Raw genomic sequence first — 13023 nt, forward strand, 5'->3', positions numbered from 1 at the left:
CAATTCACATGTGAGGGACAAATACCTAATGCTTTGAAAACATTTGATTTTATCAAATCAGCTGGAAATAATTCTCATGTATGTAAAATTAGAAGCTAAGTTCAAGGCCGCTCGTGCCATGGCCACATCAAACCTAAGATGCGATTACACTTTCACCAAACGCTCGATATTTCGAAGTCAAAATCACGGGTCTTTCCAGTGGCGTAGCTTCCATTGAGGCAACCGAGGCAGCTGCCTCGGTAAAAAAAACAACAACACCTTTTACGTTGTTAAAATGTCGATAGCTTCTGGGGGCCGCAGCCCCCCAGACCCCCTGCCTCGGTAATATTCGAACCCAAGCTACGCCTATGCTTTCGGATATGACCCTAAAACGGAGATCCCGTGTCGCGGCAGACGTTGGCAGCACGTTAAAGAATCATTACAAGTGGTATTTCACCTACAACTGGCGACGTTTCATTATTACACACACACACACACACACACACACACACACACACACACATATATATATATATATATATATATATATATATATATATATATATATATACATATAATATCTCGAGCCTTACTACACTTTTAGAAGTATTGAAAATACTATTATGCAATTTTTACCATAACGGCATTTTCGTACTTCTTTTACGTGATAGAATGTAGTAAGTATATGAATTAAATGTACATATTCAATATGCTTGTATATTGAAAAAATAACACACCAGACCGATACTTTAAGATTGATTGAACATCCCGACTTCAAAATGCACAAATATTAAATTACATATCATAGTTAGGAAATAGAATAAATTCCATCATGCATCTGGAACCAAAATTCATTATTTATTCAACAAATCATCAAAACACATAAAAATGTGAAAAAAATTGCATCGTCTGCTTCGTGTTGACGTCAAATTTTCAGGTACGATACCCCGCGTATGCCATTATTGTTACATGTAAAATGCGGAACATTCTTGATTAATTTCTAAATTAACTGCTCGGTCGATATTTGTCGATTTTTGATTTGTTGTGAAAATATACGCAATTAATTGATTATAACAAAATCTATTTTTGTTGCTATTTGTTTGAAGTTTATTTTTATAACGACTGGTCTAGAGGGTCACTTGTAATTTACATACAAAATTTTAGCCCAACAAACACCAGATATATGGGTGAGGACAGACAGACAATCAGACCAAGTGAAACTTATGTACCTCCCCCATATAAGAGAGGGTACAATAAAATAACTTCTGTGTAATCTATCCTAGAAACGTCAATAAAATAGTGGCGGGCGACGAGTTAGGACGGGCGACGATTTGGGGTGTACTATAGTACATGTACATCCCAAATCGTCGCCCCTAATGATATCTTGTCCCACATCGTCGCCAGGGCGACGATTTGGGATGTCGGGCGACGATTTAGGTTGTAACAGTTACCAAGCTAGGATTTAATATGTACTGGACCCCGGTGTAAGTAGTTAATTTCTTTACTTTCAAAGATTCGTGAACAAGGCCTATTCATCGAATTACATACACTATAAACATATTTTCTATTATATGGATTTTTGTAATATACATTGTATTTCACAATTTCATTGTTTGACAATATTGAAAAATTGGTGATGAAGTAAAATATATTTTTATAATATATAATATTAGCCACCAAAACAATTATGAAAATAAAAGAGCTATTTTGAGGTATCGAACTCTTTTGATACCCAAAATGCTCTACTTCCAAATTACCTTTGTGTCCAAGCGGTTTAGACCACTTAACCAGTTTGCTTAAAATATTCATGGGGATTTAAATCATGTATGATATAGTCTTTGAACAATGTAAGGGACTTTGAATATTTTTACAAAACGCTATTAATTTGTATAAGATCTCTTTTTAAACGTCTTTCATCTATATAATGGGTCATTCTCCATCATTTTGAAAATTGTACGTTTTTAGTTTTTCTATAAGTACCGGTATTTGATTACAACAACAGAAAAAATAAAATGGGAGAGCTCTGCATTTTACTAAACTCGACTATTAAATGGTCACATTTGACAATTTTCACTGTGTTTTTAATATTTCAATTTAATTGCCTGGATGTTTCATTTACAACCTATACACAGGCATGCTTGCCACATATGATCCACATATGATTTTTATATGTGGCTCATATGATTAGCTTCATATGAGAATCATAAAAAAGGGCATCATATGTGAATCATATGATGTGTTTCATATGATTTACATATGATTCACATATGAAGGTTTTGTGTGCATGTTGTGCTAATATGTTATATGAGAATCATATGTAAGGAAACTCATATGTAAATCATATGAGACATGTATGTGTACTTTAATATGTAATATGCAGATGCTGGAAATCAAGTATTTCTATTCATTCTACAACTACTTCTTGATTAAATACCAATGCAAAGTACAAAAAAATTATTACTCAATATTCTCTAAAATATCTTAATCTTATAGATATGGAACGGCTTCAACGATGAACAGAAATAAAAGATTTGACAGTGCATATTTACATAACTTTTGAAATCAGAATGAAAGATTCACATTTGTAAAAAGTGAAATTTTCACCGAAAAGAAGACAAAGCAAGATTAGCACTTGTCGATACTTATATTTTGTGCTAAATTTCAGTTCCTTTCATACACATATAAAAACATATCATATTTAAAAGTAACAAGTAAATCAATAACTGCACATGATTTTAACGAAGAAATACACAAATATACAATAAACAATAACTTGAATTTATAAAATCTTAATTTAAAAAGTTATGATAAATATTTCTCAATTCTTCTCTCCTCCTTTTCCTCCAATTTCTCCCATTTGTCCAGTCTACCATCCTTGTTGACGGTGTCCACAAACTTATGGAATTCAGCCCAGAAAGCAAAGCCACTTGTTCCTCCTTTACGGAACAATTTCTGTGATGCGCAGAAAGATCTCTATGGAAATTAGAAATAAACATATACAAGTATTGTTTCAGGTATTATGCATGCCTTTAAGTGAATCAATGCTAAAGTGAGATTATTTCCTTCTAAGGAAATGCTATTGTCTCAAGCCAAAATCTGGAGTTCGATCATAGCTCTTTCCAGAATGGGAGAGGATGGTACATTTTGACCGCGACATGTGACAACGAGTAAATGCATGCCATTTCCATTTCTTTTCTTTTTTTTTAAATAAATAAACTTCAGATTGTAGTACAATGTAGTCTCATTGCAATTAAAATGAAAGTGTTTAGAATTTTTAAAGTCTACTTTAATTTCTGAATTTACATGAGACAAAAATTTACATTATTACCCCGGCAGACCTTAGATCAATCTAGAACTCTCTCAGCCTCCTAGGAAGCATACAGTGCAAGCTGCCATTACAAGCGCTAGAGCACTAACATTCTAACAATATCTTTCACTGTCTATAGCCAGGTACCCCTTTTACACTTGGGTGGAGTGTGGAAATTCATGTAAAGTGCCTTTCCCAAGGACACAACGTCGGCCCTGCCGCGGCCAGGACTCGAACCTTTCGGTCGAGAGTTTGACGGCCTAACCACTCGACCACCGACGCCACATAACAGTACCGCACCATAACTTTAATAGAAAAAAAAAAATCAAATACCTCTTAGTAATTCCTTCTTTTACGCTCTTTCAGCCTTAAAACTAGACAGTTGCGTTTGAGTTAATACATCGTGTTGGGATTCCCCTGACGCGGGTGGGTCTATTTATAGACGTCTATTATGGGATGATTTATATATGTACCAACTATATTTATTTTCTAAATAATATTCGCACTGTTTTCTTTTACATGCAGATGTTTTTAAGCATGTAATTAAGGGAAAGTTAATAACTTTATAAAGAAATTAATCTGCTTTAAACCAATTATGTACAAAAATAATACATGAACATCGGGTAATACAGCTTTAATATTAGCTCACCCGAACCAAAGGCTTAAATGAGAATTTTTTTTTTTTTTTAAATCCGAGTGATTACCATATTTACTTGTTTTTATTTGATAGAGATGTACCATCTGGACTTCTTCATCTTTTTCATCTTGGAACATCAAAACATCTTTTTAAAGTCTGCATTGATTCATTAACTGATACTCAGGCAACATCACTTGAAAGCCATTTAACTGCTCTAGATGCCCATCAGCGAGTGAAATTTAACATTACCAAGAATGTGAACAGCAGACAAGGGAAGGATTTGAAAAAAATTGTGAGTAGCATATAGATGAATTAATCTGTAAAGAAAGTATTATGGTACTACATTCTTGCAAGGAAAGATCATTCATTTTTGATAGACATTTTGATGAAAATATATAGTAAATGACTTTGATAATTAATATTCATATCTGATGTTAAATTTAGATTCAAATTGCACCCTTCAGTTTTGACTATGCTGGTCTGGATGCAAGGTTTCTTAAGATGACCTGTGTCCTGTCTCTGGTAAGTATAAATATGATATATTGTTTTTCTGAACAAGTCAAAATGGTCAATATTTTCTAAGCTTTATGTGAAAGCTCAATGGCTCACTAGGTTTCAAGTTTAAATAGGGTTTCCACCATAATTTTACATGTGGAGAACATTTCCTTTCTTCCAATAAAAGTTTAACCATTTTCTGCAGAGAAAGTTGAATTTTCATGTATTTCTCTGTAATGTAATATTGAACATGATTTTTCTCTGAATTAGATAAATAGGATTGTGCACTTGGATACATTTGCGGAGGAAGATGTACATCTGCTTGATAATCTTGTCGAGAAGTATCTCATTCTTGTTGAACGCCATGTACCAGAGTTGATGAACAAAGTAAAGACACATTTGATGACCCATTTGGTAAGTACAAGTATGTTTTCCTTATTATTTTCAAGCAAAGCCAAAAGATAATGTAAACAAGATAAAATACACTCATTTATTTTTTGTGGTTGATTCAAAGAGTTTGATTATGTTTTCAAACTGATGAAATCATTCGGCATGGTCCACCCCTTGCATACTCTGAGGATGTATTTGAGAAGAGGCATGGTGTGATCAGAGCAAAGCTATTTCATCAGGAAAATCAGCTGGCCAGAAGTAGAGATACTGCAGTCATTTTCGGAAAAAGCTATTTTTTCCAACATGTCATAGTGGGGGGTTATTTTACAGACAATGGAACCTGGTAAGACAGCAATTTAAATAAAAATTTAAAATTTGCTATTACTTTGAAAAGTAGCTACTTGCTTGTTAGCTCACCTGAACCCAAGGTTCAAGTGAGCTTTTCTGATCACATTTTGTCCGTCATCCGTCCGTCTGTCTGTCTGTCCGTCTGTAAACTTTTCGCATTTTCGACTTCTCCTCCAGAACCACTGGGCCAATTTCAACCAAACTTGGCCAAAAGCATCCTTGGGTAAAGGGCTTTCAAGTTTCTTCAAATGAAGGGCCATGTCTCTTTCAAAGGGGTGATAATCACAAAAATGCAAAAATAGGGTGGGGTCATTTAAAAATCTTCTCAAGAACCACTGGGCCAGAAGAGCTGAAATTTACCGGAAAGCTTCCTGACATATTGCAGATTCAAGTTTGTACAAATCATGGGCCCCGGGGGTTGGATGGGGCCACAATAGGGGATCAAAGTTTTACATACAAATATATAGGAAAAATCTTTAGAAATCTCCTTCTCAAGAACCACTGAGCCAAAAAAGCTGATTTTTACATGAAGACTTTCTGACATTGTGCAGATTCAAGTTTGTTAAAATCATGGCCCCCGGGGGTAGGATGGGGCCACAAGGGGGATCAAAGTTTTACATACAAATATATAGTTAAAATCTTCTTCTCAATAACCACTGAGTCAGAATTATAGGTTATAGACTTTGTATGGGAAAATATGACGACCGAGTTTTTTGGCGCTAGACGGACCGAGCTTGCGAGGTCCGTTCGCGACAAAAAACGAGGTCGTCATATTTCCCATACAAAGTCTATAACCTTTTTATTATATACTTTCAATTTCATTTAGAAACTAACAATAATTTTATTTTTAACAATAACTTTATCGGTTTAACTGAGTAAAAGATGAAAAACACGAAAAATTTGAAAATTAACGGCGTAGAAATTTGATTGTGACGTAATGTTTGCGGGCCGGAATGTTTCCGGGCATATATCGTGTGATATATGCCCGCAAACTTTTAAAGAAAAAAGAAGAGATGAAATTGAAAGTATATAATAAAAGCTGATATTTACAAGAAAACTTTCTGACATAGTACAGATTCAAGTTTTTTTTTCAAATCATGGCCCCCGGGGGGTAGGATGGGGCCACAAGTGGGGGGGGGGGTCAAAGTTTTACATACAAATATAGGGAAAATCTTTAAAAATCTTCTTCTCAAGAAACATTGGGCCAAAGAAGTTGACATTTACATGAAAGCTCTCTGACGTAGTGTAGATTCAAGTTTGCAAAATTCGTGGCCTCCAGGGGTAGTTGGGTCCATATTAATGACTAAGGTTTTACATGCAAATATATATGGAAAGTCAAGGTGATTCAGGTGAGCGATGTGGCCCATGGGCCTCTTGTTTTTGAATGGGGTATGCTTCTGATGTATGCACGTTTTCATACTGAAATTGCAATGTTGTAGGAGGCAGTGTACAAAGGAGGTGCAGGATTTGTCCACTAGGAAGGAAATGTGCAACTTTTTTGGTATGTCAATTTAACTCTATATAAATACCAAATTAGTTTATAAGAAATTAGACTTTTTGAAAATTTATGTAAAGAATTATATTATTATTTATATGAACCTCAGCAAAATACCATAGTAAGACTATGTCACATCCAGAGATGTTTTGGAATGTCTGCAAGTGTGTACACATTTATTTGCATGCATGAATGTTATGAATATTCTTGTAGAATAATATAGTACATGTTCTAGATATCTGACAGCACAAACTATTTCAATATGTTTTAAGAAGGTTTATTTGGCCTGAAACAATCAATTACTGGTAATGCTTTAACAAAACTGAAAGCTTTGCATCCATAATTTTCTTTACATTAATATAGGAAATCTATCAGAAATCAAACAAGACTGTGAGAAGCCTTTGCTTTTGAGACCACTTCGTACAGCCAACAACAAAACAAAGCTGCAAGATATGTCAGCATTCCAACACCAATGCCTCCTATTGCAGGGTCTTATTGACCTAGGGATCCCATCCCCCTGTTTGGAGGGGAAGATGATCAGCTACCAAATGTGTAGATGTAAAGATGGATCAAGTATTGCTGAGGGGATGTCCATCATGTATTTGAGTAGAGAGGATGAGGTGCATTCTTTTTAAAACCACTCTCTTAATTTCCAATTACTATTTGATATATATGTTCCTCATGAGTGTATTATAACGGTTACCAATGAATTACTTCAAGTTTGGAACAAAGATACTAAACCTTATAGTGTAATGCATGTACATGGTTCGTACGGGTCATGGAATTTGAACTCAGTCATGAAATTTGGTTTTAGGTCTTGAGAAAGTAAGGGAATTTTGAGAGAGCTAGGTCATGGAAAGCCATGGGATTTCACTTTTACCTGGTTTAAATTTTTTAAAAACTCCTTAAATTAAGATAAAAATCCTTTAAAATAAATGGATATTGTTTCGCCTAATCCGGAACTACTAAAACCATGTTGGTTATAATCTGTATCATAAAAGCGCTTGACACAAAGTAATTTCCATTACTGTGAGCATCTAGGTGCAAATGAACAAGTGTGCTACAGGTAATGGCACATATACCGGTATGCAGTCTGATGAGTCGTGCCTTGGAAATGTGTTTATTCTTCTGAGTGGGAGCACAATTTTGAGTAGGTCAGGGCTATTAAGAGTAATAGATAGAGCGTTCTGCACAACGTGCTTGAAGGTGGTGGATATGGGAAACATGGGGGTGGGGTCACTGACTTCACATTGATGTTCAACGAAACACGTAAAACTTCAGAGAGAAGTGGATCAACGAGATTTGAGTACTTTCTTAAAAAATGACATTAAAGAGGAGAAAACTTAGATTGTTCTATCCCCATAGTCCAGTTTATTCAGAAACATCATCATCAAATCACATTTTGTGGACTACACATACAGTAACAATGTATAATTCGTACAAATCAAATGAAAATGTGAAGAAACTTTTTCAAATTATATTTCCTGATATGTGCAACTGCTAAGTCGTTTTCATGTGGTAAGAAAGACCTCATATTTGTGTCTTATTCATCAGTCTGTTGTCTGTCTTTGAGGTCATTGAAAATGGGTTGAGGTCATGAAAAAGTAATGGAATTTGATTACTGCAATTCTGTACGAACGATACATTGTATGTTACCATTGATCATGATATGATATTATAAAATGTTTTAATATTCTTCACTTTCAGTTTAAAGTTGGAATCTTCAAAGGTGGTCTACTCCTTCTTCAGGGTGCTAGGAGAAGTTCATTAGCAATTGTTGAAAAGGGGGTTATACAGCGACCAACACATCTTGGTTGTCCTGTGATAGAGTTCTCTGAGGATTTGGATGTTATTCCTATTACAAATGTTCTTTCATACATGCCACTTGTTCATCACTGTATCCAGTGCCATTGCAGCATCAAAGAAGGAAAAACCCCAGCCAGGATTGAACAAGAGGAGACTGAACTCAAGCATACAAAGTTTATTAAACACAAGTTATCCAGGGGACACAGATTGTTTCTAGTCAATGTATATTCACTAAAATGTCCATCTAGTTTTGATTTTTCTAAACCATCAGCTTGTGCAAAGTCATTTTTGATATAAATCTTCTTTGTATGTATTTTTAGTGTACTTGCACAAGCAATCCCCTTGATGCTCTGAGAAGTTTTTGAAATAGGTATACATGTTTGTTTGCTTTTGTTTTACATCCCTTTGAGAATTTTTCACTCATGTTTGGGATGTGGCCACCCATGTTGAAAGGCTGCAAATAATACTTAAACCTATACTCCACACTTGTGTTCATTGACCAGTGGGGGATCTTTTTTTTATGCCAACATAAAAAATAATGTGCTGTATGGTGTGATTATGTAAAGAATATGCTGTACATGTTTTAATGTATCATGGATTCCTGCTGTATATGTTTTAATTTATGGATTCATCACTAAAATTAAATTTTAAAAGTAAATGATTTCTGTTGTCTTTGTTCAGAAAAAAAATTTTTTTTTTAAAGAACAATTATCATTTGTTGCAATTCTCATTTTTGATCAATCCCTTTTCTGGATTAAATAAGGTTAAAATTTTACATATTTCTTAAAATATATTGAATAATGACAAAATTTTGCTTGTTAACTTTTGATTTAGAAAGCAGATATTCAAACTTGTGTCCTTCCCAACATTAAGATTTTAAACCAATATTGTACATTTTTCATCAAATGAGCAATCAACCAGTGTTTTTTCTCAAACCTTCAAATATGCGAGAATTTACGTTATCGGTATACTTTGCTCTGTCAGAGAAGACATACTATTTTTTAAAAATTCATATATGGTACACATTAATTTATTTCATATGGAAAAAATCATGTGATTTTCATATGAAATTTATACCATGTGATAATCATATGAAAATCAATTCATATGAAATTCATATGATTTTCTACATATGAGAATCATATGTTTGTCACATATAATCCTCATATGAAGTGAGTTTCATATGATACCCATATGACTTGCTTATGATCCTCATATGAAACTCACTTCATATGAGGATCATATGTGGCACTTTTCCCTATGTAGTATATATACCTATGTTAAAACTAAATCTACGAATTCGAACTCTTTTAGAGAGTGATCATATTTTTGTCTTTCCTATAAACCCACTTGTAGACACTTTTCTCGCCATGTTGAGTTCACATGGGTAACTTATTATACAGTAATAGTATATGTAATAATAATACCCCCCCCCCCCTCACAAAATATATAGCCAAATAAAATGATCCGCATGAAAGTACTGTTGCATGAGAAGTACAACAGTTTGAGAATTAAGAAAGCATACAAAGACACATTGAGGCATGTAGTGAACATATGTACATGAAGTGGTACAACACCAAAACGTGCCTTATTGTTGAGCCACTACCAGTACTTCTGTAAGACATTAATTGCATTAGCAAGGTACTTGCAACACTTAAGTTATTCTCTTTAGTGAAGTCGAGAGGCATAGCCTTCATCAACTTCTCTTCGCAAACATTCATACATGTATTATGATTCTGGAAAACGTGTAAATGCCAGAGTCGGTTTATGCTTCGACCGACGTTTCGACTCGGATGTGCCTGGATTTACGCAACAGGCAATTTGTTTTCAAACATTTAATAGTAATGCACAAAACTGTCACAAGGAAATCAAAACTTGCTTGCTTTTAATCCATTTTCAATATGTCCCCTGTCCCGGGTTTACGTTAACTGGTCTTGGGAGCTGTCACAATAGGGGGCCAGTTAAGAGAAAAGCAGGCTTGTGATTTAAACCCGGGACAGGGCATGCTGAAAATGGATTAAAAGCAAGAAAGTTTTGATTTCCTTGTGACGGTTTTGTGCATTACTGTTAAATGTTTGAAAACAAGTTGTCTATTGCGTAAATCCAGGCACATCTGAGTCGAAACGTCGGTCGAAGCATAAACCGTCACCGACTCCGGCATTTACACGTTTTCCAGAATCAAAATATGAATGCTTGCGAAGAGAAGTCGATGAGCGCTACGGCCCGATGGTCTTTGAAAATGTTCATAGCTATTTAAGACAATTTTCGCAAACTGAGTAGTCAGTTTTTTGTAATACACGCACAAAATAAACCTTTATGTAAATAAGCCTATCGGTTTATGATAAACCTATAGATTTATTTTGTGCACGTCTTATTAGTACTGGAAAAATAATTCACTGCATGACATTTGGGTTTAGTGAAATTACCTGAAAGCGTTTTGAAACCATATTTTTGTATTTCTATATTTATCTACGTCGGTAGGGGCACATCTTGTATGTCTATAATTATATATCTACATCGGTAGGGGCACGTCTCGTATGTCTATAATTATCTACATAGTTAGGGGCACGTCTCGTGTGTCTATAATTATCTACATCGTTAGGGGCACGTCTGGTATGTCTATATTTATCTACGTCGGTATGGGCACGTTGAACATTTTCTGTGTACTTAGATTTCCAACTGTGTTCTCTGTGATAGGCTCCCCTTGAAGCTCCAATGTGTTAATTTCCCCACAACGTACAACTGGATGGAGGCGAGATCAAAAGTTCAATATCTGACCCCCCCCCCCCCCCCAAAAAAAAATTCACATAGTATTCACTACCCCAACCCTTTAAAACTAAATATGAATGTTGAAACTAATTAATTAACAAGTGAAAACATACGAGTATGAATAACACTCTGTATATCTTTTCTACTGTTTATTCACAAATGAAAGTGTACATTAAAACTATCAAATGTTTATTAAAATGTAATATCATAATGTGGCTTTAACATTCACTTGTATGTTCCCCGTTTTCTATTATGATTGATGTGGGGTGATAGGAATTTACGGGAATTTTTACCTCTTCTCCCCAACTATTTGAATTTAGATTTGTATCCGAGATCGATCCTTTGATCTCGCCCCTTGGGTAGTATTTTTTAACATTTATATTGTTATTTTATAAATATAAGGGATTGCTGTCTAGTTTGTTGGGTATATGATCATATATGCAAGGTGAAGATAACGAACAGTAATCAATCTCATAACTCCTATAAGCAATACAAAATAGATAGTTGGGCAAACACGGACCCCTGGACACACCAGAGGTGGGATCAGGTACCTAGGAGGAGTTGACCGGTCACACTCGCCATGAGGCCTGTATCTTGATCAGGTAAACGCAGTTATCCGCAGTCAAAATCAGTGTGCCAAGAACGGCTTAACAACCGGTATGTACATGTATATGTACGATAGAACACCTTTAACGGCTTTATGCATACACTATCACATTCTCCACTGTAGTGAGGCTGATTACCTCACACACAAAAGTGCTTGGCATTTTAAATATACTGAGCAAACAAAGAAAAGTACTTTGCTTTTATTTTAATCAAAATTGTTTACAATTGCAAACACTAGTACTTTAACAATATTATTCAGAAATGGATCAATCTAATACATTAAGCTTCGACTACCCTTGGGTGTGATTTAAAGTTTACAAATCATTATCGTGTATGACCGCCTCCTGCATCCAATATACTGCAACACATCTGCGACGCATAGATGATATGTAGCGGCCAATACCGTGCCCAGGGATGTTATCCCATTCATCCTCAAGTGCTGCCACCAGTCGCTGGAGATTCTGTAGCTGGGGTCTTCGCATCATGACTTTTCTCCCTAACTCAACTCACAAGTGCTCAATTGGCGACAGATCCTGACATTTTGAGTCAGTCTATTTTCGGTGCCGTGTTGGCAGTTGTGTTGTTAATCCTGGGTTGTTGTTATTCTGCCTCTCAATAGCGACGTAAATGATTACACGTAGACAGATAGACAACGATTTATTGTTGTAGACAATAACACCGTAAAGGTACAAAATAATATAAAGAGAAACTCGCAATATAGCACAAAATGTAAACATGCAATACACAAAACAATCGAACCGAGAAATGTAAACATAACAAGTTTCGACTGAATAATTTGATAAGCCATCATATGCAAAGAACTATTAAAACAAGAAAAACAATCTGTATAAAGGTCTATTTACTTACACTGGTGATGGCTGTAAGTTCTAGCGATAAAGTTTCTGGACAAGCACATGTAAACAATGATCTCTAGATTTAGCGCGAAAAATAGAATACGGAACGCAGTTATAGACAATATTCTTACAACCTGATAAAACGGATGATTGTTCCACTACATTCCTCGTCCGACATATGAAAAATGTCGCTATTCACAAAAATATGGCAAAGACTAGAAAACCCCCTATTTGGCAGCAAATAGTAAATCATCATTTACCCATTCAAATAATGGACAATCATAGGAGTCTTGTTTAAACAACTAACGAATATACTTAAGAAAAGAACTGAACTATT

General features: G+C 35.0%; 1 pseudogene; it reads left to right on the plus strand.

Annotated features, from left to right (window-relative positions):
• Window positions 1–2353: 2353 nt before the first annotated feature.
• On the plus strand, window positions 2354–9115 carry LOC130046516 (uncharacterized; annotated as a pseudogene).
• The last annotated feature ends 3908 nt before the right edge of the window (window positions 9116–13023 follow it).

Source organism: Ostrea edulis, chromosome 5 (genome assembly GCF_947568905.1).
Source record: "Ostrea edulis chromosome 5, xbOstEdul1.1, whole genome shotgun sequence".
NCBI classification, from domain to species: Eukaryota; Metazoa; Mollusca; class Bivalvia; order Ostreida; family Ostreidae; genus Ostrea; species Ostrea edulis.